Genomic DNA, 25,284 nt, shown 5'->3' on the forward strand with positions numbered 1-25,284 from the left:
AGATGACCATCAAAATTGGTAAGGTCGAACTGCCGGCACAGGGAGTGATCATTGTGGACATTGATCGTCGTGAAAGTCACCCTAAAATAACTGTGGGTATTAACGTGATTGAAAACTGTCTTTCGTCTTTCAGAAGTAATTATGATTTTGCAGCAGGTGGCGATGAATGCGAGCTCCAGCCAACAGAGGGTCCTCCAGAAAGAGATAAGAGCCCTGATGAGACGGCAACAGGTAGAACTGTCTGGTGGTGAGATCGGTAGCATGAGGATGAGCGACCCGTTCCCCATTGCCATGCCTCCCAAAAGTGAAATGATGATCTGGTGTCGGACTGCAATTGGGTTAAGAGGGAGAGACTACCAAGCCATGGTAGAACCCGTGTACTCAGACAGCAGGCCCACCATTTTGACAGCCCGGGGGGTGGTTGATGTCCGCCGTGGAAGGCTGCCCGTCCGGATCCTAAACATTGGGGAGAGGGAAGTACACTTGCCCCGGTACGCTACACTAGCCAAATTTTTTGCCGTCGAACACAATGCTATCAGGGTCGTGGAACCCTTGCCTCCATCTCCCCAGGCGGAGGATAATGGCTCCCAGAAACACAAGGAGGAATGGTGCCAGAAACTCCATGTGGGTGCTGACTCTACTCCCCTGCACCAAAAACAAGGAGTCTACCGGGTGGTTCAGGAGTACGAGAGGATTTTTAGTAAGCACCCGCTAGACTTCGGCCGAGTAAAGGGAGTGGAACACCACATACCCACAGGGAACCACCCACCAATAAAAGAGAGACACCGACCTGTACCTCCTGCAAACTATCAGAACGCAAAGGGCATGCTGAGAGAAATGAAAGAAGCTGGGGTCATTAGAGATAGCTGTAGCCCCTGGCAGCTCCCTTAGTTTTGGTAAAAAAGAAAGACGGTACCGTGAGAATGTGCGTGGACTATAGAAAGATCAATTGTATCACCCATAAAGACGCGTACCCGCTACCTAGGATAGAGGAGTCTTTAGCAGCCCTAAAATCAGCTAACTTCTTCTCTACTTTGGATCTTACTAGCGGGTACTGGCAGGTTCCTGTGGCAGAGGATGACAAGGAGAAGACCGCCTTCACCACCCCGATGGGATTGAGCGAGTTCAACTGTATGCCCTTCTGGCTCTGCAACGCACCAGGGACCTTCCAGAGGCTGATGGAATGCTGTCTAGGGCACCGAAACTTCGAGACAGTCCTACTTTACCTGGACGACGTGATTGTCTATTCGAAGACTTACGAGGACCATCTAAAGCACCTGGCCGAGGTGTTCAAAGCCCTGGCAGGCTATGGCCTGAAGGTGAAACCCTCAAAGTGTCACCTGTTGAAACCGAAGGTACATTACCTAGGGCACGTGGTGAGTGCTGAGGGAGTAGCCCCCGACCCCGATAAAGTGACAGCCATCAAGAGCTGGCCAAGCCTCTCTAACATCAAAGAAGTGAGGCAACTCCTCGGGTTGGTAGGCTACTACCGAAGGTTCATCCCCGGGTTCACTAAGATGGCAGCCCCTATGCAGGACCTCCTGATAGGACAGTCTAAGTCCAGAAGCCAAAAGCCACCCTTCAAGTGGGACAAGCCGGAAGAGGAGTCCTTCCGCCAGTTGAAGATGGCCCTCACGGGGGATGAGATCCTGGCCTACCCCGATTATGGCCAGCCTTTTATTCTCCACACAGACGCCAGTAATGTGGGGCTGGGAGCCGTACTGTCACAAAACCAACAGGGCAGAGAAAGGGTGATCGCGTACGCCAGCCGGAAGCTGAGGCCCACTGAGAGAAACCCGGAGAATTACAGCTCCTTCAAGCTGGAATTCTTGGCAGTGGTGTGGGCCGTAACGGAACGCTTCAAGCATTACCTGGCCTCCGCAAAGTTCACTGTGTACACGGACAACAACCCGTTGACACACCTAGACAATGCAAGACTTGGTGCCCTGGAACAGCGGTGGATGGCCGGTCTATCAAATTATGACTTCACAATCAAATACCAGGCAGGCAGAACCAACGCCAACGCAGACGCCCTATCAAGAAGGCCCCACCTACCTGAAGGAGAAGACGACTCGAAAGAGCTGGAGGAAGTAGAGCTCCCTGCGTTCCACCGGTATGGGGCCACTCAGTATTCTCACCGGGTAAGAGACAAAGACCTAACCACCATCATGTTCAACCCCTTACCCCACCACGGCTGGGCTTAAATAGTGACCCTGCAATCCGCATGGTGAAGGACCTGTTAACCCAGGCAGACGCTAGCCCTGGCCTGGACGCTCCAGAGGAAACCAAGCAGATATGGAAGGAGAAAAGCAGGCTATTCCTCTATGAGGGTAAGCTGTGCAGAAGGCTTGTCAACCACCGGACGCACGAGCTGACCTGGCAGATAGTGGTCCCTAGGCGAGATGCAGCAATGGTCCTGGAGGCCTACCATGACAGAGCGGGACACTTCGGGTGGAAGAAACTGGAGTTCCTACTGAGAGAGCGGTTCTACTGGGTCGGTATGAGAAGGGCCATAGAGAAGTGGAGCAGGGACTGCGGCCCATGTCACCTCAGAAGGAAGGACCGTACCAGCCAGCAGACACCCTTGAGGCCCATCGTCACCAGGCAGCCTCTTGAGCTGGTAGCTCTGGACCATGTGAAATTGGCTCCAAGCCGGTCAGGCTATGTCTATGCCCTGACAATTGTGGACCATTACTCCCGGTTCCTGGTGGTGGTGCCTGTTAAAGACTTGACAGCCCAAACAGCGGCCAGAGCCTTCCAACAACACTTCTGCCATCAACACAGGTATCCGGAACAGGTCTTGACAGATCAAGGTCCATCGTTTGAGGCGGAAGTCTTCCAGGAGTTCTGCAACGTCTACGGCTGTAGGGAGATCCGGACAACGCCTTACCAGCCGCAAACCAACGGGCTGTGCGAGACAATGAATAATATCATCATTGATCTCCTCAAAACGTTGCCCCTGGAAGAACACAGCCTGTGGCCAGAGAAGCTGCCAGACTTGATTGACTTGTACAACCATATCCCGGTGAATGCTACCAATTGCACCCCGGCTTACCTGATGCGAGCAAGACCAGGTAAGCTGCCAATAGACCTGGAGATGGGAATCCTGACACCCGAGGACACCTCCCCAGACGCGGACTGGGATATGGAACGGCGGCTACAGTACAAGAAGGTACAGGAGAGTGTGGAGAGGAGTCTGGCTCAAGCGAGAGAAAAGCAAGAGAGGCTCTTCAACCAACATGCCCCTGCTGGTTCCCTGGAACCTGGTGAGCAGGTCCTGAAGCGGAAGAGAAGGCTGCACAAGCTGGATGACCAGTGGGAGAGAGACCCATAAACAGTACTGCAGTCCGACCACGACAACCCGAAGGTATGTGTGATTACCAAGGATGGAGGAGAAACCACTAGCACCGTCTCCAGAGACCACCTAAAACGGTGCCACGAGCAACTGCAGAGTCCAAATGAAGATCAAGATGACCTTGAACCCGCAGAGGACAAGGAAGAAATGATCAGCACAGTTCTCGGAGAGTTCCCCCGGACCTGGACTCGGATAAATGATGCGATAGTGGTACCCGTCCTACACTTCCTTCAGCCAATCCAGCAGGAGCCTACAGCAGAGCAGGACGAGTCAGAAGAACCAGCAGCCTCGGATGTAGAAGAGCCCATGCCAGCAGCCCAGGAGAGTCAACCCTCTGCTGACAGTGAGCCTGCCATGCCTGCGGTAAGCCAGAGGACCCGCAGACAGCTGCAAGTACTACCTGAAAGCACAGCTAGTAGTTGTACCCTAGATGAAAGTGGAGAAAGTCAGGTTAGACCACCACCAGACAGTGGGTTACGGAGGTCGACCCGGAGCACTAGGGGTCAAGTACCAGCTCGCTGGAAGATCTAAATGGATAATGTATATATTTAATGTGTTATGTTGTACCCTGGTTATTAATTATGTTTTTCTAAGTTTTTCTAGTTCCTGGACTAACAGGTTATGGACGCTGAATAACCGGAACTACATTGTAAATAGTTGCACTTGGTGCCTCTTGCGAAGACGGCCACAGAAGAAAAACCTGTCTGGCGTGGCCCCGTGTGGTCTAAAGTAGATAGCTTCGCCTTGCAGCCACGCCCAGGGCCAACGCTTGGGGTTTGCTTTGGACAGGTCCTCGCACCGTTTAAAACTTCGCCTTATTGGGTGAAATGGACACCCGGTCACAGACCACACTGTGACCTAAAGAACTCAATATGTGGTGTTGTTGGTTATTTCCTTCCTTGTTGTATTTTGGTCATGCATTTATACCCTGTATTTGTGTTTTCTGTTTAGTCCCGGAGTACTAAAATTTATTAGGGGGGAATGTGTCACCCCAGGTCTGGATGCCACAAACATTAAAAGCTGTGTCTGAGAGCAGGAGGGAGGTTCTCTGGTCAGGGACCATTAGCATGCAGCACCTCCTGTCCCAGGCCAGTAGGGGGATCAGGCTGCCCCTATAAAAGCTGGTACTGAGGGCAGGGTTAGAGAGACCAGGACCCACTTCTAAAGCATCCAGAAGGGCTCCCAGAAGAGAGGGACAGGTCAGCGGCAGCTGAGGAGTCCAGGAGGCTGAGGAGGAACAGCAAGCCAGGGACAGAGGCGACGAGAGCCGGTCCTGGCTGAGAGAGAACTGCACAACCGGACACTGGGGTCCGAGGCTGTCAGGGTTGCAAGCCCGGCAGCAGATCACCTACCTGCGAGGAATTTTAGGTCCCTTGGCCTGAGAAGCCTGGAGGCTCCGCCACGCAGAGGGACCGGTACAGCACAGAGAAGCAACAGGTACCTAAGGCCCGAGTCGCAAGCCATACAGGCGTAGTGCACGGTCAGCTCAGGGACGTGATCTATCACACCACTAAAGGGGGAGATAGTCAGCAAGGGCAGAGAGAGTACGGTAGGCCTACCCACTCACCCTGACCAGTGGGGCTCGCCCGAATGTTCTCAGACACCCAGGCCCATTCCTACCCTGTACTCCTGTTGGGTCATAAGTACCACCTACAATAAAGACCCTGGACTGTTTGAAGTAGACTCTGGACCTTTATTATTGCGGCCTGCACCATCACCCCCAGCATCCTATTACCTGCCCTAAGGCTACACTCTTCCCGTGGGGAGTTATTCTATCCTAGTGCTGCATACCAACATCAGCCTCAGCGGTCTGCCTTGCAGCAGCGGTCATCCCTGACCGCAATCCACGGGTGGCGTAGTCGGACATTCAAAACCCCACAAATAGACTGCCACAGCATTTGGTCTGACCACCCTGAGCCACGGGATCGGGTTGCCACTACTACCCCCATCATTGCACTGAAGCCCGGTTCCGAGTGCCCCACGGCGCAGGAGGCGAGTCATATGCTAGGACCGTCTACATTGCGGACGCTGTCGGTCCAACGGGTGAACCCCATCTGTGCCAGGTGCGCATCAATGTACATCGAGCGGAGGCTCTCTTGGACTCAGGTAGCTTAGTGACACTCGTCCATGGGTCATTGATTTCTGGGTTGGAACTCACTGGGGAAAAAGTCAGGGTCATATGTATACATGGGGATCTCCGCAAGTATCCAATGTGCCCCTGTTCTGGTCCTTGTGGGAGAGTAAGATTAACAGTCCCAGGATAAAAATATGTCCGGGTGTGGAACCCAAAGATCCCAAGTATAGGATATCTTCCATAGGGGTCACCAACATAGGGAAAGAGTGTAACCCTGATAGGTTTCCCCTAGAGGTCTTGGCATGAGAGGTCGAGGAGACCAAATTAGTTTCGGATCTGGAAGTGTCCCGGGGTAATTTTGTGACAGCTGAATTCCAGGATCCCACTCTAGTCTGGGCACGGGAATGGTTGATAATGATAAATGGGGTGGAACAGCAATCTGGCGCAGAGGCATTTTTTTCTCATAAGGTGGTCAACCAGGAGTTGTTATACCGGGTTGACAAAATCCGCAATTAAATAATAGAGCAGCTGGTATATCCCCAATCATACCGCCGGGAGATGCTTGAGATGGACCACAAATGTGTGCTGGGGGTCATCTGGGAGCTAAAAAAACGCGAGAGTGTATTCTGCAGTATTTTTTTTGGGCCCGGGGTTTATGCTGAGGTTCATAAGTTTTGTGAGTCGTGCCCAGAGTGTCAGCCAACCGCACCCACAGCAAATTTCCGTAGTCTACTGGTTCCTCTGCCTGTTATAGAGGTACCTTTTTAGCAGATTACTATGGATCTGGTAGGGCCAATAGTGAAATCAGCCTGTGGTCACCAACACATATTGGTCGTAGTGGATTATGCAACTCGTTATCCAGAAGCGATTCCTCTCCATCATACCTTGGCGAAACGTATTGCCCGGGAGCTGTTTGCCATGTTCTGCTGCTTTGGGCTACCAAAGGAGATCCTTACGGATCAATGGAGTCCTTTTATGTCTAAGGTCACTAATGAATTGTGTAAACTTCTACGCACGTCAGTCTACCACCCACAGACTGATGGTCTAGTAGAAAGATTCAATAAGACCCTAAAATCTATGTTATAAAAGGTGGTAGCTAAAGATGGGAAGGACTGGGATATGTTGCTACCTTATCAAATGTTCGCCATCCGGGAGGTACCACAGTCCTCATCGGGGTCCTCTCCATTCAAACTATTCTATGGCAGAAATCCCAGGGGCCTGCGGGACATAGCCAAAGAGACATGGGAACAGTAGCCCACCCCTCATAAAAGCATTATAGAGCATGTGGCGAGTATGCAGGAGCAGATAACGTCCATAATGGCCATTGTAAAGGATCATTTCCTGAATGGCCAGGGTGCTCAGAGCCATGGCTACAATAGAAAGGCCATTGTTAGGTCCTTTAAACAAGGGGATAGAGTGTTGATTCTGATACCAAGTAAATCTATTAAAGGCGTAGAAAGACCGGGAATGTCTGGTTACAGAGCCGACTCCAATCACTCCGCCTATGCTCCGACACCGCCCCAGGAAGAGGCGACGAACAAGGTAAAGATTAGAGACAGTCTAACAGCAGCGACGGGAGGCTCAGAAATTAGTGCAGCGGAATACGGACGTATTCTCGGAACTGCCCAGTCAGACATCTGTGATCCGGAATGACATTGTCGCCGAGCCTCAGGTAAGGGTGCGACACCGTACCGTGTGCCAGAGGCCCAAGGCAAGCCATCTCGGAAGAGGTAAAGAAGATGCTCCAATTAGGAGTCATTGAGGAGTCTAGGAGTGAGTGGGCTAGTTCTATTGTGCTAACTGCAAAGCCAGATAGATCATCATTCTGGTTCTGTAACGATTTGCGGAAATTGAATGAGGTGTCAAAATTTGACCTTTATCCAGTGCCTCGGGTGGATGAGCTGAAAGGTCCAGTACTTCACGACGCTCGATCTAACCAAGGGGTACTGGCAAGTGCCTCTGACCGAGTAGGCCAAAGAAAATACCGCCATCATGACCCCAGAGGGTCTCTATCACTATATTGTCTTACCTTATGGGTTTCAGAGGCTGATGGACATTGTGTTAGAGCCCCATCAGATGTATGCGTCTGTGTACTTGGATGATATCATCATCTATAGCAGCGACTGGCATACCCACTTGTCATATGTACAAGTGGTAGTAGATTCTCTCAAACCTGCGGGTGTGAAGGCAAACCCCAAAAAATGTAGAGATAGGTTTTGAGGAAGACAGGTATTTGTACGTGATTGGTCAGGGAATTATCAAACCCCAAATACTTAAAATCGAAGCTATTGAAAACTGACCCCGGCCTCTCACTACAAAATGGGGGAAAGCGTTCCTCTGTATTATTGGATATTTAAGATGGTTTGTACCTAATTTTGCTGCGAGATCGGCACCGCTGACCGATCTCTTAAAGGGACAGAAGTCGGTAATGGTTTGGTGGAATCCTTAGGCAGAGAACAATTTCTAGTCCATAAAGTTGGCACTGTGCGAACAGCCCCTCCTTTTCAATCCCAATTTTAGGAACGGGTTTATAGTACGAATGAACGCCTCTGAGGTAGGACTAGGAGAGGTTCTGTCACAAGAGGTGAGCAGAGGAGAACATCCGGTCACCTACTTGAGCAGGAAACTTATTCCGGCAGAGAAAAATTATAGCGTAGTGGAGAAGGAGTACTTGGCCATTAAGTGGGCTTTGGAATCCCTACGCTACTATTTACTGGGGCAACAGTTCCGATTGGTGACAGACCAATCACCCCTGGTCTGAATGAGAAATGCTAAGTAGAGGAATGCTCGGGTCACTAGATGGTTTTGTCCTTGCAAAATTTTAGGTTTTCAGTGGAACATCGAGCCGAGATGTCGCAAGGGAATGCGGATGCTCAACTCCACAAGTTTGAACAGAGGAGGGGATATATGTGAGATAGTAACGGGAATCATATTAACGGCTGTTATGTGTCCCCCAGGATGTGCATGGAGGCATACTGAATCCGCTGGAGTGCACTGTAATTGAGGTTGCAATGCAAAATAAAAGTAAGTGTGGTCAAACTATTTGACCAAGTCAGATTTAGGAAAACCTGATATGGGCTTTTATTTTTGGAGAGATCTATAGGAACGATAGTGTGATGGGTCTCTCCCTCCAGTCTGGGTCTTACAGTTGGCCCATGGCCACAGTTTTCATTTAAACCTGCTGTTAAGGTTTGGGTGTGTCAGTTTTTGGTTTGCAAGCTTGAGAGCAGGAGCTCTCTGTAGCACAGGTCTGTGTGAGACTGAATACAGGCCAGAGCCACGGAAAATAAAGCCCCTGACGCAGCCATGGGAGATATGGTGGTATCGTTGTTCATGGCAACAAAGTGTTAAGGACTGTTTGGACAATCCGGCTGCGATAAGGAGGATAACTTTTGCCGCTGGTTACAAGCGTCGGCTGATGAAAGAGTACTACTCTCTACTACTCATCTCATTCTGTAAATAAGGTCACCAGGGTTCATCAGCCGATGAACTCCAGTGAAATTTCTCATGGCAACTCAGGGCTACACACTGCAGGAGTGATTACACTCCTGTGTCAGTGTATCACAGCTGTCATGTAGAGCAGTCACGTTAGTGACTGCTAATGTGACTGCTCTTCAAGTCATCCGGATCATCGTGGGACAGTATGGATTATCTTCACGGCGAACAAGTGAGTATTATGGTGGTTTATTATTTTTTCTCTTTTTTTCCACCAAGGGCATTGGGGATTAGGTGTTAATGTGAGTACAATTCTTTTTTGTTTTCATTTCAAATTTTTTTTTTACTTGGAGCACAGGCACAGGCTGATGAACACTCCCATCAGCAGCGCCTGCTCTCGCTGTTATCAGCGACAGCAGTCGTGGGCTGATGAGAGTGATACTCTCTCATCTGCCGATGCCTGTGACCAGTGGTAAGCTTTTTACCGCCAGTAACAGCTGGAAACCGCATGACAGCGTGGGAACCACAGCGCTCTGACCGGTGGTAACGATCTTACTGCCAATCAGAGCCCATGCTTCCCATGCTGTCACATAGATGACAGCATGGGAAACCACAGATGTTCATTCATATTAATGGGGTCCGGGTTCGGGTTCTAATTCAGGTACCGTTCTGGTACCCGAACCAAACTTTTTTTAGATGTTCGGCCGAACAACAAAAGGTTACCTTTTGTTACTGCACCTCCTCCCTCCTTGGGGTGTTGATGGGTGCCTGGCCCTTGAAGGGGCTTGGCTCCAATCTGACACCTTTGGTTGCTGTGATCGTCCCCCTGCTGGGGTAAGGGTAATGGGGCCCTTGGTGTGTGGGGTTCTGCATACTTAGGTGCCAATTTACCCCCCCTATTGTGCTATGCCTTTGCACTTGTCTGACTGCTATATAGGGAGTGTTCCCCTTGTACAAGACGGCTCCTGACATTCTCGGTACTTGCAGCATTCCTGTCAAATTGCTAAGTCGCAATCGGGAATGTTTCCCTTAATGGAGATGGTGATTCTACATGAGGCATGCCTAGTGCGCATGCGCAAAGTCTTCCCGGAACTATGAACGCTCCTATTGGCTGTTTGATTATGACGCGCATGGGTATGTGCAGTTGCACTTTTCCAGATGCCAAATTTTTGCCACTTTTGTTTAAATCTTAATATACTGAATGCATATGAGTGAGTCATACTTCCTATTACATGCTACACATGTGTTCATTTACATGCAATTAATGCACTTTGCACTTTATATGATCATAATCATTTTTATTATATGTTTTATGACATTGAAGTCTTCTAACACAATGTATATTATGAACCATATATATACACGTTTCTGATTTAAATGTATTTTTATTAATGAGCATGTAATTATCTTATGATGTAATGCTGCTATTTATACTTCCTGCTTGTATCCATTTACTGCTTGAGGAAGGTTGTTCACAACCGAAATGTTGCCACACAACAACTGGACATTTGTTTGGGAAGCCTTGCACGTATAGCTATTTCTGACGGCGCTGTTCCAATTTTCTCTCTAAATATATCTATCCTAGGAAATTTGCATGTTTTTCCTCTTTTTCTTTTTCCTGTGGACTGTGAACCAAACTACCTTGGAGCTTGGTGTGTTCACTTATACCAGTGAAGATGAAGAACGAATCCTTAAATGCATAGAGGGAGATGCAACTTTTTTAAGTGTACCATCCATCTTGGACTTAAAACGCAAGTATGAAAATGACATCAAACGTATCACTACTCTGCAGTTACATTTAGGCAGTATATCAAATACTTATTTTCCCTACTGTATATTTATCACATATCTTTCTTTCTTTCTATCTATCTATCTATCTATCTATCTACAGTGGTGTGAAAAAGTGTTTGCTCTTTTCTGATTTCTTATTCTTTTGCATGTTTGTCACACTTAAATGTTTCCGATTACAAAACAAATTTAAATATTAGACAAAGATAACACAAGTAAGCACAAAATGCATTACCATACAAATACCATCAAGCAAATAATAGTTCATGTACACAATATACTTTAAGCATGATTTGGACACACTAGAAGCTGAAATTTATCTGATACAAAAAAAACTCAAGCAAAAATCCTCTAAAGACACTATGGATAGTTTTGAGAAAGAACTTACTAAGGATTTAGAGATCTGCTAAGAAGACATAAAGCAGTATAAAATAAAAAAATACCATTGAGATCTATCAGATTATCAAAACGATTGAGTTTTTAAATAGCATCGCAATCAACCAACATATCAATCACGATCAAGATCCGGTTCTAGGCATGACTCTCTTTCGTCTGGAGAAGGCCCTTCTGTGGTCTGTTTTTTGGGCAAACGCCTGACTACAGAGGACGATCCTGGACCAACGCCAGACCACAGAATGGAAACCCGAAATACTGCCACAAAAAGAAAAACTGGAAACACATGGAGAGACAGACAGGGGAAGAAAACCAAAAAGTAATTAATTTGTCAGACAAAACACTCACTAATGAACAAATGGAGATTCTGGGAATGGGATTGACCTTCTCTCATGTCGCCACTTTCAACTATTTTGAGGCTGGAAAGAATATCCACCTTTTTAGCCGAAAACTTTTATTGAAAAAATATTTTTCTAAAAGAGATGACAGTTTCTTACAATGGGCGACGGTAGAGGAAAGAGAGGCGGTCCAAGTCCTTGAGTCTCTACTTTCTGAACAGGAAAATGACCAAATGACATCTATTTTCCGGGTTGAAAGTAAAAAACGGTCTACGATATTTCCCCCTTTGTCCGCCTGTCCAACCATTGAATTTTTCATAAAACTAGTTGTTCAGGATCTGAGACATCTACCAGACAAATGTTCTCATGACAATTTAAATTATTAACAGAGGATCGCCTTAAACAAACTGAGAACAATGAAAGATGTAGTCATTAAAAGGGAAACTGCTGTAGTGAATAACATTATCCCTAAAAGTATATTTGAAGGGCAGGTCACAGAGAATCCTACTATGCCAGCCCTATATCTCCTACCGAAAGTCCACAAAAATCCAATCGAATTCCCTGGCCGCCCCATCGTCTCCGGAAAAAATAGCCTCTGTGAACCGGTCTGTAGATTTCTGGATTATTATCTTAAGCCACTAGTATGTACCTTACCGTCATACATCAGGGATTCTACCGAATTACTGATCAGGCTGGAAGACATTGTATATAATAATAATAATTATTTTTATTTTTATAGCGCTAACATATTCCGCAGGACTTTACAATTTTAGGGGGGGCTTCAACAGACAAAAAGAGGTTACAGAATAAGTATACCTCAGATATTAAAAGGAGTGAGGGCCCTGCTCGCAGTCTCTAAGGAATTAGGGGAGACACAAAAGGTAAAATATACATATATTCTATAATACAGCCTTAATATACTAAATTGGGTAAGTACATAACACTACATGAACTGGTCGTCAGCCAGTATGTCTACAGTACAGACAGAGGCTAGTCAGTGCATGGATGGTATGAGCATGATTTTGAAGAAAATTTTAATATGGGCCAAAACTGGGACAGTTAGATAAGTGTGTTGAGGTGATAGGCCAGTATAAAGAAATGGGTTTTTAGGTTACGCTTAAAACTGTGGGTATTGGGGATTAATCAAATTGTCATGGGTAGTGTATTCCAGATAATTGGGGTAGCATGCGAGAAATCTTGGAGACGGGAGTGGGAGGTTCGGATTATGGAGGATTTTAGTTTTAAGTCATTAGCAGGACAGAGGGCATGGGAAGGGTGGGAGACTGAGACGAGGAAGGAGATATAGGGCAGTGCTGAATGGTGGAGAGCTTTGTGGGTAAGAGTGATAAGTTTATATTGAACTCTGCATTGGGTGCCCAACCAGTGCAATGACTGGCACAGGGAAGAGGCATCGGTGTATCGGTTGGGGAGGAATATGATGCTTATTCTGTCCCCATGGCCTGTGGCTGTAAATATGGCTCTGTGAGACAGGGTATCTTCACCTGTACTTACAATGGCGATGGTGGCAGATAGCTTAACTCGGCTGCAAGCAGGAACGTTGTGAAGAATTCAGAGGAGACTTTGTTTTCTTTAAGAACTCTTGTTAAATGCATACAGGAACAGCACGTAAAAAATAACTTTACCTGAGACAGGCTATAAGCACATTAGCATCTAATGGTGGATAACATGAACAAGTGAAGTGAAAGTGGGACAAGAAGGGAGGGGTTTGCTACATTACAGTTACATGAGAGGGAGACAGGGAGAGAGAAAGGACAAACTTAAGGAAGGAAAACACTACAGCAATGCAATAAGACAGCAGTGAATAGCAACGGTAAAAAGGTCCATTATAGTCCGTAAATGTCCCAAACATGGAACAGAACACTCCCCGTCTGAAATCTTTAGATTTCAATAATTCCCTGACGTGGTGTCTTTTGGGAATATCACAGTAGACCTTAAAAACAAAAAGAAATAAACATATGGGTATGCAAACAATAACACAACAGTTGTAGTCCAATTTTCAGTTGGAGGCCTGAAGTCCTCAACAGCCGGATAGTCCGAGTCCAAATGGAAACCCATCTTCGGATTGGGGAAGCCGCAACGTGCAAACACTTCCACCAACCCAACAATTCGCTGGAGAAAGTTCAATTTCTTAACACAGCTGGAGGCATATTGCGGTAGGCTCCCCGCCATAAGCTGTGTCCAGAAGCAATGTCCTTCATGTGATGCCTTCTCCCATGAAGCACTTGGCGGTGTACGTTAGGTGAATACCATCCTGCATAACCGGTGACCAGCTCAATAAGCGTCCAGAGAGATGAGTCCTCAGCTTCAACTTGGAGTCACAGGTATGCTGCATGTAGAGATGACGGGCCTGGTCTCTCCGTCAGCGACTAGTTTGTCAAGTTCAAATGTGCTGCCAGCATTGACAGCACAAGGGTCCTCAGAATTGAAACTTGGGGACGACAACCATGTGTTGTCACAAATGCTGGATGCATCCACAGGTCCTGTTTCTGGATGAGTTGGATGCAAGTTAGTGGAGATGTGGTGCCACTGTCCAGGAGCAACTTCTGCAACTTCCACCACTAATGCAGCAGCACAAAGACCAGGTCTTGGCTCAGTGTGAGCAGTCCTTGAGGCTAGTTTGGTCCTGTTCAGGACGAATACACAGTGTACCTTGATGACGGCTTCTGAGGTCTTCAAGTAGGCTACTGCAGTGATGACCCTTGCAGATGCGTCGGAGAGAATGGGGATGTCTCTTCTTGTCGCGGCTGAAAGAGACCTTAAGGCAGGGCCAGATAGGAGTGAGATGGAATGATCTAAGATCCTTGGAGATGTTTTCCATGTTTCCTACCTTTGTGGTTTCTGGGACGGAAGTGGAGTGTTCCAATCCGTGTTCTCAGCAGTCAACTGCCTCAAGAGAATCTTTCCTTGAATGGTGATGGGTGCTATAAACCCGTGAGGATCGTAGATGCTACACACAACAGGTAAGACTCCTCGTTTGGTTAAGGGTTTAATGCAGACTGACACCTGGAATGAGAACATATCCTGTTTAATGTCCCAGAGTATACCAAGGCTACATTGCATAGAAGGAAAGTCAGAACCTAGATCAAGATCCTTTAAGCTCGTTGTACGATCCTCAGATGGAAATGCCTTTATTACCTCCTGGATGCTGGAGATCATCTTGTGAGGTCTGAGGTTTGCTGCCGACAACATTTCCAGTGTTCTACAGAGCAGATCAATTGTCTCTTCACTTCTGGGTAAGGTTTGAGCACAACATCTACATAGAAGTTCTTCTTCACAGATAGACAATCATCAAATCCATACTATCTCTCACCTTCCTGGGTTGTCCGTCTCGGTCCACAGGTTGCTGCAGCTGGTGGGGGGCTGTTCCCGAAGACATGTACCTTCATCTGGTAGTCTATGGCCTCGTTGTGGACGTTATTGTCCTTGTGCCATAGGAACCTGAGATAGTTTCCACTGTCTTCTCTAGCAGGTACCAGCCGGTTGTCTTCACTTGAGGAATTGAACGCCGTTGACCCGAGGCTGTCATCACAGGACAGGAACGTGTTTATGTTGTCAGGGGTTTCTTGGTGACACTTACAGTTACTCGGCTTCTCTTTCACCCAGAAATTATGTGGGCATGGTTGAGAGTTGGTGCTGTAACCATTTGGCGAGACATGAGTCTTAAATGAGAAGATCCTTGCAGGTCTCTTCATCCTTTCCATGCAGACATCACCTATGATAACCCAGCCTAGATCAAAGCATTGAGCAAATGGAGCATCATGTGGCCCATTGATTTGCCGATGTACCTTGTGTAACCGTAGAATGTCTCTGCCAAGCAGAATCAGGATGTTCGCGCTGTTGTCAAGAGCTGGAATCTTGTTTGTTCTAGTCTTTAGATGAGGGTGACAAAAGGCAGCCTCTGGAGTTGGGATCTCCTCTCTGTTGGATGGTATCTGGTTGCACTCGACCAAAAAGGGTAGGGGTATCTTCACATTGCTCTCAAGAGAAGATACTATGAGTCCATTTGCTCTTCTCCCAGAGGCCTCTGTAACACCACTACAGGTGCCCAAAGTGTAGGGGTGAGTGTTTCCCTTTAAGTCAAATAGATCAAAGAGTTCTGACCTTGCAAGGGATCGGTTGCTCTGATCATCCAGAATGGCGAACATTTTACGGTTTTCTCTGGATGGTCCCTAGGATGCACGTTCACCAGACATATCTTCGCACAGGACTTGTCACATAGGTCTTCTGTGCAGACTTCTGTACATGAAGAAGATATTGTGGTAGGACTTGCTGATTGCTCTGCATTCTCCCTGCCATGCCTTGAAGTGGAGGAAGGTGCAAGCGGTGCAGAGTCAGGTTGGGATGGATGGAGCGCTTCTACGTGGTCCACACTGATACACTCAAAACACTTAATAGAGATTTTATAGTCTTTAGCAAAGTGTTCAGTAGACGCACAACATTTGTAACATACCCCAAACTTCTTTAGAAGCTCTTTGTGTTCCTGGAGGGGTGTTACGGATCCGGGTGGTGGAACCTCTGTGCTGCGGTGCAAGGAGGGACCAGAGGGGCGTAACTAAGTATCTACTCGGCCTGACCAAGGTCGCACGACGGCTCAGTCGACTCCGTGAACCAGGGAGGGACCGAGCAGAGGGACCAGGTGCCACTCTGGGACCGACCTTGTATGAGAGCGGTTGACTCCCACGGGTCAGAAGGCAGGAACTAACCGGTACAGCGGAAGAGCAAGGCAGGCAGGCTGACGGGTGGTCCAGGTAGTCAGGTAAGCTGATTCGGGTGATAGCCAGACAAGTGCTCCGGGTAGGCAAGCTGGTGGGCACAACAGATAACAGGCAGCTGCTTCCAGGTAAGCAGGCAGGCGGGCACAGCTGGTAAAGGCAGGCAAGTGGGCACGGCAGGTAACAGGCAGGTGCTTCCAGGTAAGCAGGCTGGTGGGCACTCAGGTAACAGGCAGGTGCTTCCAGGTAAGCAGGCAGGCGGGCACGGCAGGTAACAGGCAGGTGCTTCCAGGAAAGCAAGCGGGCAGAGCCCATAGACAGACTGGTGGACTGGACTGTAGGCAGACTGTCGGGCTGGAAAGTAGTCAGACTGGCGGGACTGGACTGAAGATCAGAATGGCGGACAGGACTGACTTGCAGAGGACCTGAGGGCTGAAGCAAAGTAAGTATCACAGAGCAACAACCTTGCACGGGCACCTCCATATTGGAGGAGATGCCTTATACAGGGAAAGTCCTCCGGCCATCGGCCGGGGACTTTTTAGGACGGCTCGCGCGGCCCCTTTAAGAGGGAGGGAGCACGCGCGCGCCCTAAGCACAGAGCCAGGGAAGCTGCGTGCACCAGCAGCAGCTGCAGGGAGGCCGGAAGACCCCGGAGCAGGACCGCGGCGGTATGAATGCGACACATACGATTAGGATTTTCAATCTTTTCACATACCTTGCTCTTGTCTGAAGCTGTTAAAGGTGTTGGAAGAACATCATAATTCTTTGCTGACACTGGACTGCTGCGGTTTCTGTTGCTTGCATGTGGACTTTCATACTTGGGAGGGAATGAACCTGGGCCCTGGGTTCTCTATGGAAAAAGCTTGGGTCAGTCTTACACTCTGCAATGTGTTCGATAAACTGACAGAAGTAGGAAAATGGAGGAAAGGAGACTTGGTTTTCCCTTTTGTATTTTGATCCAAGCACCTATCTTGGATATAGGACGGTAGCTTAGAAGCTATTGGAATTACCCCACGAGCAATCTCCAGGTAGCTGAGGCCAGGCAGGTGTGGGTCTGCTTTGGCCAGTTGAAGCTCTAACAGGAGGTCACTGAGCTCTTGGAATTTTAGACTGTCTTTACTGGATATTTTTGGAAAGTCATCTAAACGCTTGAACAGGGCGTTTTCTATGGCCTCAGGACTACCATTGCTTCGTTCTAGTCTCTCCCATGCAGCAGTGAGACCAGCCATTAGATTACTGATATGGACAGATTTAAGTCTCTTGACCCATTCTGTGGATTGTGGCCCAAGCCACCTAATCAGCAGGTCTAGCTCTTCAGCAGCGGTGATGCCGAGGTCGCTAATTGAGGTTTTAAAGGTGCATTTCCAACCTCTGTAGTTTTCAGGTTAATCAACAAACTTAGTAAGACTGGTCTTAGGTAGATCAAGGCGAATCATGTACCTTGCAAAGGTGGTCATGTCAGTATTCTCTGCTTTTGGAAAGACAGTTGCTTGTTGGCTAGCATTGTTCATACTGTCTGCGGTGTTTTGACCTAGGAATGCAGGAAAGTATGGCGCAGTGAAGGCATTCAGTCCAGTAACTGGATTAATGTGCATAGTTTCTGCCACACATGGAGCTGGACCGGAATGTGATGACTTGCCTGCATATTGGCCTGCATGTGCGCTTCTGTGTATAGGGTTTGGTGAGGTGCAGGGGCCTGGTACATTCCGATGCACGGAGGAGCATCAGGATAAAGAGTTGGCAGAATGTTGTACTGACCTTGAATGCAAGATGCTGATAAACGCTCTACGCCCTGATGCCTTAGAGAAATGTCTGTGCTGTCAGGAAGGATAGCTGGAGCCGCGGGTGCACTATTTTGGCTTTGTACATACTCTATAGTACGCTTAAGAGGGTCTTCAGTATCAAAGTCACTTAAACTGATGCTGTCTCTTTGGCTCCCACTGATAGCTTGTTCCAAGACCTTTAACCTTGCCATGGCTGTGGCGTGTTCACATTCCTTTTCCAGGGTCTCTATTTCTGCCTTCTTGCGTACTGAGCCGGCTTCAATTTCTGCCTTCTTGCGTGCTGCTTCAGCTACCTAATTCGCTTCCATCTCAGTTTTCCTTTGCGTAAAAGAGGCTTGTACCTTGTTTGCCTTGGTTTCTGCACATGCTCTTATAAGCTGTTCGCTGAGGGTTGTAGATTTTGAAGATCGTGACTTAGATGATTGCTTTGGCTGTCTGGCGGAGCCAGAAATGCAAGATGACATCTCGGCCATTAGTGCAATTCTTGCCTCTGTCTTGGCTTTAATATCACGCACCATGCTTTCTCTATCAGAATTAAGTTGTTGGAAAGCTTGCAGCTCTTTACAAGAAACAGAAGGGTTAAGTTTGTGTAATATGTGGTATATTCATCTGTTGTTTTTACATACAGTTGATAATCTGAACACAGTTGTGCAAGGGCTCCTTCTGGTGGTAGTTTGAGAGAAGCAGGCTGAGACAGGCTGTCCAGTTTTTGCCATAAGTCTGCTATAAGGCTGTGTGCCCACGATGCAATTTTTAAGTGTTTCTGCAGCGGCAAAAACGCTGCAGAAATGCTTAAGAAATGCATGGTAGAAGGCCTGCCATGTTCCCCAATGATAATCCGCATGTGCTGTGTACGTGCTGTGGAAATTTCCTCTGCAGATTATCATTGCGAAAAAAAACGCAGTGCTACCAATTATTTTGCGGAAGCGCTGCGTTTTCGCCGCCATTGACTTGCATTGAATCGCTTGGATTCCGCATCACTGCATCTGTAGCTGCAGAATCCAAGCATTTCAATGTGCAGATGGTACCCGGGTCTGGAGGACAGGAGACTCTCCTCCGGACCCAGGTACCATAGAACCTGTAAAAAAAACAATAAAATAAAAAATAAATATCATATTTACCTTTTGACGGCCCCCGCTGCGCTTGTCCTCCCTTGCCAGCAAGGGAGGACGGATCGAATAAAGACTTCGGGGGCCATCGGAAGGTAAGTATAGATTTATTTTTAAACATTCTTTAAGGTCACACTATATAAATCCATGCTGTTTGCATGGATTTATATAGTGTGACCAAGTTGACAAGCACTTTCCAAGTGATGCTAAAATTGCTTGGAAAGCGTTTGACAACCCGCATGCAGAAATGCATGTGAAGAACGCTTCACATCCGCATGTCCCTGGCAGGAATAATGCATGTACAATCCGCATGCATTTTTTCTGCCAGGGAGATGCAGAAACGCTCAGGAAAAAATCCGGAGCATTTCTGCATCGTCGGCACATAGCATAACACAGGAAAATTCATGTTTATTGATTTCAAGGTTCTCTCTAACCTTCCATGTAGGCTTTGTGGGGCACTTAGCCTTCTCACTAGATGGTGGGTCAAGTTCTATGCATTCATCCTCTAACAAATGGTCTGGCAGAGACCGGGTAGTCGCTCCCTCAGCCATCTTAATTCACAGGGAGAAGAAACACTGTATGATCTCTTATGTGCTGAGAGCAGATGCTCTGCTGAAAGTTCTGTAGCTTTATAGAAGCTGTGGTTGGTTTACAGATGAATCTGGGAAGTTATTTTTTACTATTCTGTCCCCATGGCCTGTGGCTGTAAATATGGCTCTGTGAGACGGGGTCTCTTCACCTGTACTTACAATGGCGATGGTCGCAGATAGCTTAACTCGGCTGCATGCAGGTACATAGTGAAGAATTCAGAGGAGACTGTTTTCTTTAAGTTCTCTTGTTAAATGCATACAGGAGCAGCAGGTAAAAAAGAACTTTACCTGAGACAGGCTATAAGCACATGAGCTTCTAATGGTGGATAACATGAAGAAGTGAAGAGAAGGTGGGACAAGAAGGGAGAGGTTTGCTACATTACAGTCACGAGAGGGAGACAGGGAGAGAGAAGGCACAAACTTAAGGAAGGTAAACACTACAGCAATGCAATAAGACAGTAGTGAATAGCAACTGTAAAAAGGTCCATTATAGTCTGTAAATGTCCCATACATGGGACAGAACAATCCTGGCTGCTGCGTTCAGGATGGATTGGAGAGGGGAAGTTTAGAAAGAGGGAGACCGATTAGTAAAGAGTTGCGGTAGTCCAGACAAGAATGAATAAGAGCTACAGTGAGAGTTTTTACTGAGTCAAAGGTAAGAAAAGTTCTGCTTCTAGAGATGTTTTTGAGGTGTAGATGACAAGAGCAAGCGAGTGATTTGATGTGAAGAGTGAAGGAAAGATATGAATCAAGTATGACCCCAAGACAGCGGGCATGTTGCTGGGGAGTAACGGTGGAGCCACAAACGGAGATGGCAATATCGGGCATAGGTAGGTTAGTGGAGGGGGGAAATACAAGTAGTTCAGTTTTTGACAGATTCAATTTTAGATAGAGGGAGGACATAATGTTAGAGACAGTGGAAAGACAATCACTGGTATTTTGTAGTAATGCAGGGGTGATGTCCGGAGAAGAGGTCTATAATTGGGTGTCATCAGCATAGAGATGGTACTGAAAACCAAATCTGCTGATTGTTTCTCCAATAGGAGTGATGTATAAGGAGAAAAGAAGGGGGCCTAGGCCTGATCCTTGAGGAACCCCGACAATAAGGGGAAGGGGAGAGGAAGAGGAGCCAGCAAAAGACACAGTGAAGGAGCGGTCAGAGAGGTAGGAGGAAAACCAAGAGAGAACAATGTCCTTGAGGCCAATAGAGCAGAGCATAGTGAGCAGGAGCTGGTGATGCACAGTGTCAAATGCTGCAGAGAGATCTAGGAGAATCAGCAGGAGTAGTGACCATTAGTGTTATGATTTGCAACAAGCACTAAGGAAAGAAAGGGAAAAGCTGTCCCTACAGTTAGACTAAGCTGAATCCCTACGATGTGGCGGGCCGCCTGTTCCTAGTGAACAGACCCGCCTTAGTCCTCGGCTAGTCTAAACGAAGACCTATAGTATAAGGGGAGGGGTCCCTAAAAGAACTAAGGACTGGAACAAAAATGGGACACTTCCTAAACAGAAAAGTTGTTGCAGAACACAAAAACACAAACAGACAAAAAGGTACTAGACGTCCCAGAAGGACCAAGCGAACTGACAGAGAAAGGCACCTAAGCACCTGGCTAGAGAAACAGTCAAAACAACACTGAAGTCCAAGACAGCCAGGAGGGCGGAGCTGGAATATAAAGGCAGGTGGTCACGTGACAGCAAAACACAAGATGGAAAAAAAAAAAAACAGGAGGGTTCTAACAGTACCCCCTCTTTTATGAGGATCCTCCGGATCCTCCAGGCCCAGGCCTATCCGGAAACCTCTTGTGGAAAGCTTTAACAAGCCTAGGAGCAGAGACATCATACGTCCTTACCCAGGAGTTATCTTCGGGACCGAAACCCTTCCAGGAGACAAGATACTGTAGTCTCCCTCTATGCCATCTAGAATTCAAGATACAAGAAATTTGATATTCGCCGTCTTCCACCACAGGAGGAACTGTGACAGTAGCATCCCTATCTGATACATCAGCCTTTTTCAACAAGGAAACATGAAACACAGGATTAATCTTCCAGGAAGTAGGGACATCCAACCTAACAGCAGAGGGGTTAACAACCTGATGTTAGAACCCTCCTGTTAGTTTTTGCTATCTTGTGTTTTGCGGTCAAGAGACCAGCTGCCTATATATTCCAGCTCCGCCCTTCTGGCCTTGCTGGACTTCAGTGTTTTCTAGACTGTCTTACTAGCCAGGTGCTTCTGTGCCTATTTTGTCAGTTTGCTTGGTCCTCTGGGACCTCTAGTACTTTTTGTCAGTTTGTCTTTTGCTCTGCAACAACTTCTGTTAGGAGGTGTCCCATTTTTGTCCCAGTCCTTAGTTCTTTTAGGGACCCCTCCCTTTATTCTATAGGTTTCCGTTCAGACTAGCCGAGGACGAAGGCGGGTCTGTTCGCAAGGAACAGGCAGCCCGCTGCATCGTAGGGATTCAGCTTAGTCTTACGGTAGGGACAGCTTTCCCCTATCTTTCCTTAGTTTATGTTGCAGATCATAACACCTGAAGCACTTTAAATGGACCCATAAACTTAGGACCCAGTTATTTAGAGGGAATCCTCAACCGCAGGTTCTTTGAGGACAACCAAACCATGTCATCCACCATAAACAAAACCTCCTTACGTTTCCTGTCAAAATACTTCTTGGACTTCTTGTTAGCTTCTTGAAGGTTACAACGTACATTAGTCCAAACTCTCTCCAAATCACCGGAAAAATTCTCCTCCTCCGGCACCGACGACTCCAATTTGGATAACGAACCAAAAGACGGATGTCTCCCAGTACAACAAAAAAAAGGAGAACACCCAGCAGAGGAGGATGTATGATTGTTAAGAGCAAATTCCGTGAGAGGCAGAAATTCAGACCACACCTCTTGATTGTCCGCCACAAAACAACGCAAAAACTGTTCTACATCCTGGTTCTTTCTTTCAGTCTGTCCATTAGACTCAGGATGATACTCAGATGAAAATGACAAATGGACTCCCAACCTGTCACAAAAAGCACGCCAAAAGCAAGCCACAAACTGGGGTCCCCTATCAGAAACAATATCCGTGGGAACGCCATGAAGCTTGACAATCTCCTTAACAAACGCCTTAGCGAGTGTCTTGGCACACAGCAACTTAATGAATGGAACCAAATGACACTTCTTACTAAAAAGGTCCACGACCACCCAGATGACAGTAAAACCCTCGGACACAGGAAGATCAGTAATAAAATCCATTGTGAGATGCGTCCAAGGCGCACTAGGAACCTCCAGATGGCAAAGCAACCCCTCAGCAGGAGTATGTGAAGCCTTTGACCTAGCACACACAGTACATTGACGCACCCACTTAGAATCATAGAATGGTAGAGTTGGAAGGGACCTCCTGGGTCATCTGGTCCAACCCCCTGCTCAAAGCAGGATTCACTAAATCATCTCAGACAGATGTCTGTCCAGCCTCTGTTTGAAGACGTACATTGAAGGGGAACTCACCACCTCTCGTGGCAGCCTGTTCCACTCATTAATCACCCTAACTGTCAAAAAGTTTTTTCTAATATCTAATCTGTGTCTCCTCCCATTTAGTTTCATCCCATTGCTTCTAGTCTTTCCTTGTGCAAATGAGAATAAAGATGATCCTTGTACAATGTGACAGCCCTTGACATATTTGTAGACAGCTTGACATATTTGTAGACTTGATGACTTCTTTCTGCCCTACAGGCCACCAAAAACTGCGACTGATAAGTCTCTTAGTCTCAGAAATTCCTGGATGACCTGCCAACCGAGACTCATAACACTCCACAAACAAATCTCTCCTAAAGGTTCTAGGCACGAACAACCTCCCATAGGGAGTGTTAGATGGGGCATCATCTTGAGCTTTCAGAATCCCATTCTCCAAAACAGAGTCCAATGCCGCCACCACAACTCCTTTCTGTAAAATGCTCTCCTCCTCAGCACCGACCGTAGGAGAGAAGCTGCGAGATAAAGCATCGGCTTTAACATTCTTAGTACCAGGGATATAGGTAACAGAAAAATGAAACCGAGAAAAAAAGTGCCCACCTAGCTTGACGGGCATTTAAGCGCTTGGCAGCATCCAGATAGATCAAATTCTTATGATCTGTGAAAACCTGAATATGAAATCTAGCGGCTTCCAAAAAATGACGCCAATGTTCAAACGTCAGTTTAATAGCCAGCAACTCCCGATTTCCAACATCATAATTCAGTTCGGTTTCCGAAATTTTTTTCAAAAAGAAGGAACAATCATAATCCTTATGAGGAGGTAAAACTTGCGACTCCTCCTCCGAAAAAAACCTCCAAAAATCTTGAATAGGTATTGGTAATTCCCCTTTTTCCACAGCCGCAATGCGACCATTACAACGTTTATCATAGCACTTCGGACTCTAAGACTTAATCACATTAGTAGACCAGTCCAGTAAAGGATTGTGCAGTTTTAACCAAGGCAAACCTAGTACGACCGGAGAGGGTAAATTACCCAATACAACCAAGTCCAAAATTTCTTGGTGAACTTCATTGATAATGAGGGGAAATGCAGCAACCTTGTGAGTAATACATTTCAAGGGAGTGTTATCAACTGCAATCACAGAAATAGGTGATGACAAAGGTTTGGATTTCAATTTAAGTTTTTCCAAAAACCCTTTATCAGTCACATTAAGTGTTGAACCACAATCCACAAATACTTGAAATTCAATCAAATCTTCCTGCAAAGTAGTACTCCCAGAAAGGAATACTCCTGCAGAGCGTAAACAAGCAATATGGGCGTACCTGACCTCTTTTTTTTTTTTTTACTTAAACTAAGCTCACAATACTTAATCAAATGGTCAGCTTTACCACAATAAAGACACAACCCCTCAGCGAACCTCTGGTCTCTTTCCTGAGAGCGGAGTGACATCGCCCCAACCTCCATCGGTTCTCCGCCGTCTGAGCAGATTTTCTGGGGACTCAGCCTCCTGTCCACATGAACAGCTAATTGCATGGCATCCTGCAGAGTCTCAGGTGCGGGGAATGCAATTAGCAAATCCTTAACCCTTTCACTCAGACCAGCAAGAAATAAACATTTCAGAGCAGGATCATTCCATTTAACATCTGAAGCCCATCTTCTGAAGTGTGTGCAATAACTTTCAACATCACCTGACCCCTGATTCAAATGCCTGAGTCTTGCCTCAGCAGATGAGATTCAATCAGGATCGTCATATAACAGACCCATAGCAGAAAAAAATTCTTCTACCGACCTTAAGCATGAATCATTAGGTTGGAGAGAAAGGCCCACCCCTGTGGTTCATTGCGCAAAAGTGACATAATAAATCCAATGCGCTGTGATTCATTCCCAGAGGACCTTGGTCTCAAACAAAAATATAACAAACAAGCATTTTTAAAGGAAAAAAAATCTTGCTGTTTACCATAAAAAACATCAGGCAGTCCTACCTTGGGTTCCACAAAATGCGCTCCAGAACAGCTACTCACGTGTTGCTGGAGCTCGGCTACCTCCAGAGACAATCCCTGCAAGCGTTGAGCCAAATCCTGGACGGAAACCATACTGATCCCCGAATTTCTTTCTTTTTAATTTTTTTGACCTTAAAGCATCATGGCTAAAAAATGTAGATGAATGAGATATATATACCAATGAATAGCAGCAGAGCAATACAGGCATGGAGATGCAATGCAGACTTCA

Source organism: Phyllobates terribilis, unplaced genomic scaffold (genome assembly GCF_046119375.1).
Source record: "Phyllobates terribilis strain yellow unplaced genomic scaffold, ASM4611937v1 Scaffold_2__4_contigs__length_985480577, whole genome shotgun sequence".
NCBI classification, from domain to species: domain Eukaryota; kingdom Metazoa; phylum Chordata; class Amphibia; order Anura; family Dendrobatidae; genus Phyllobates; species Phyllobates terribilis.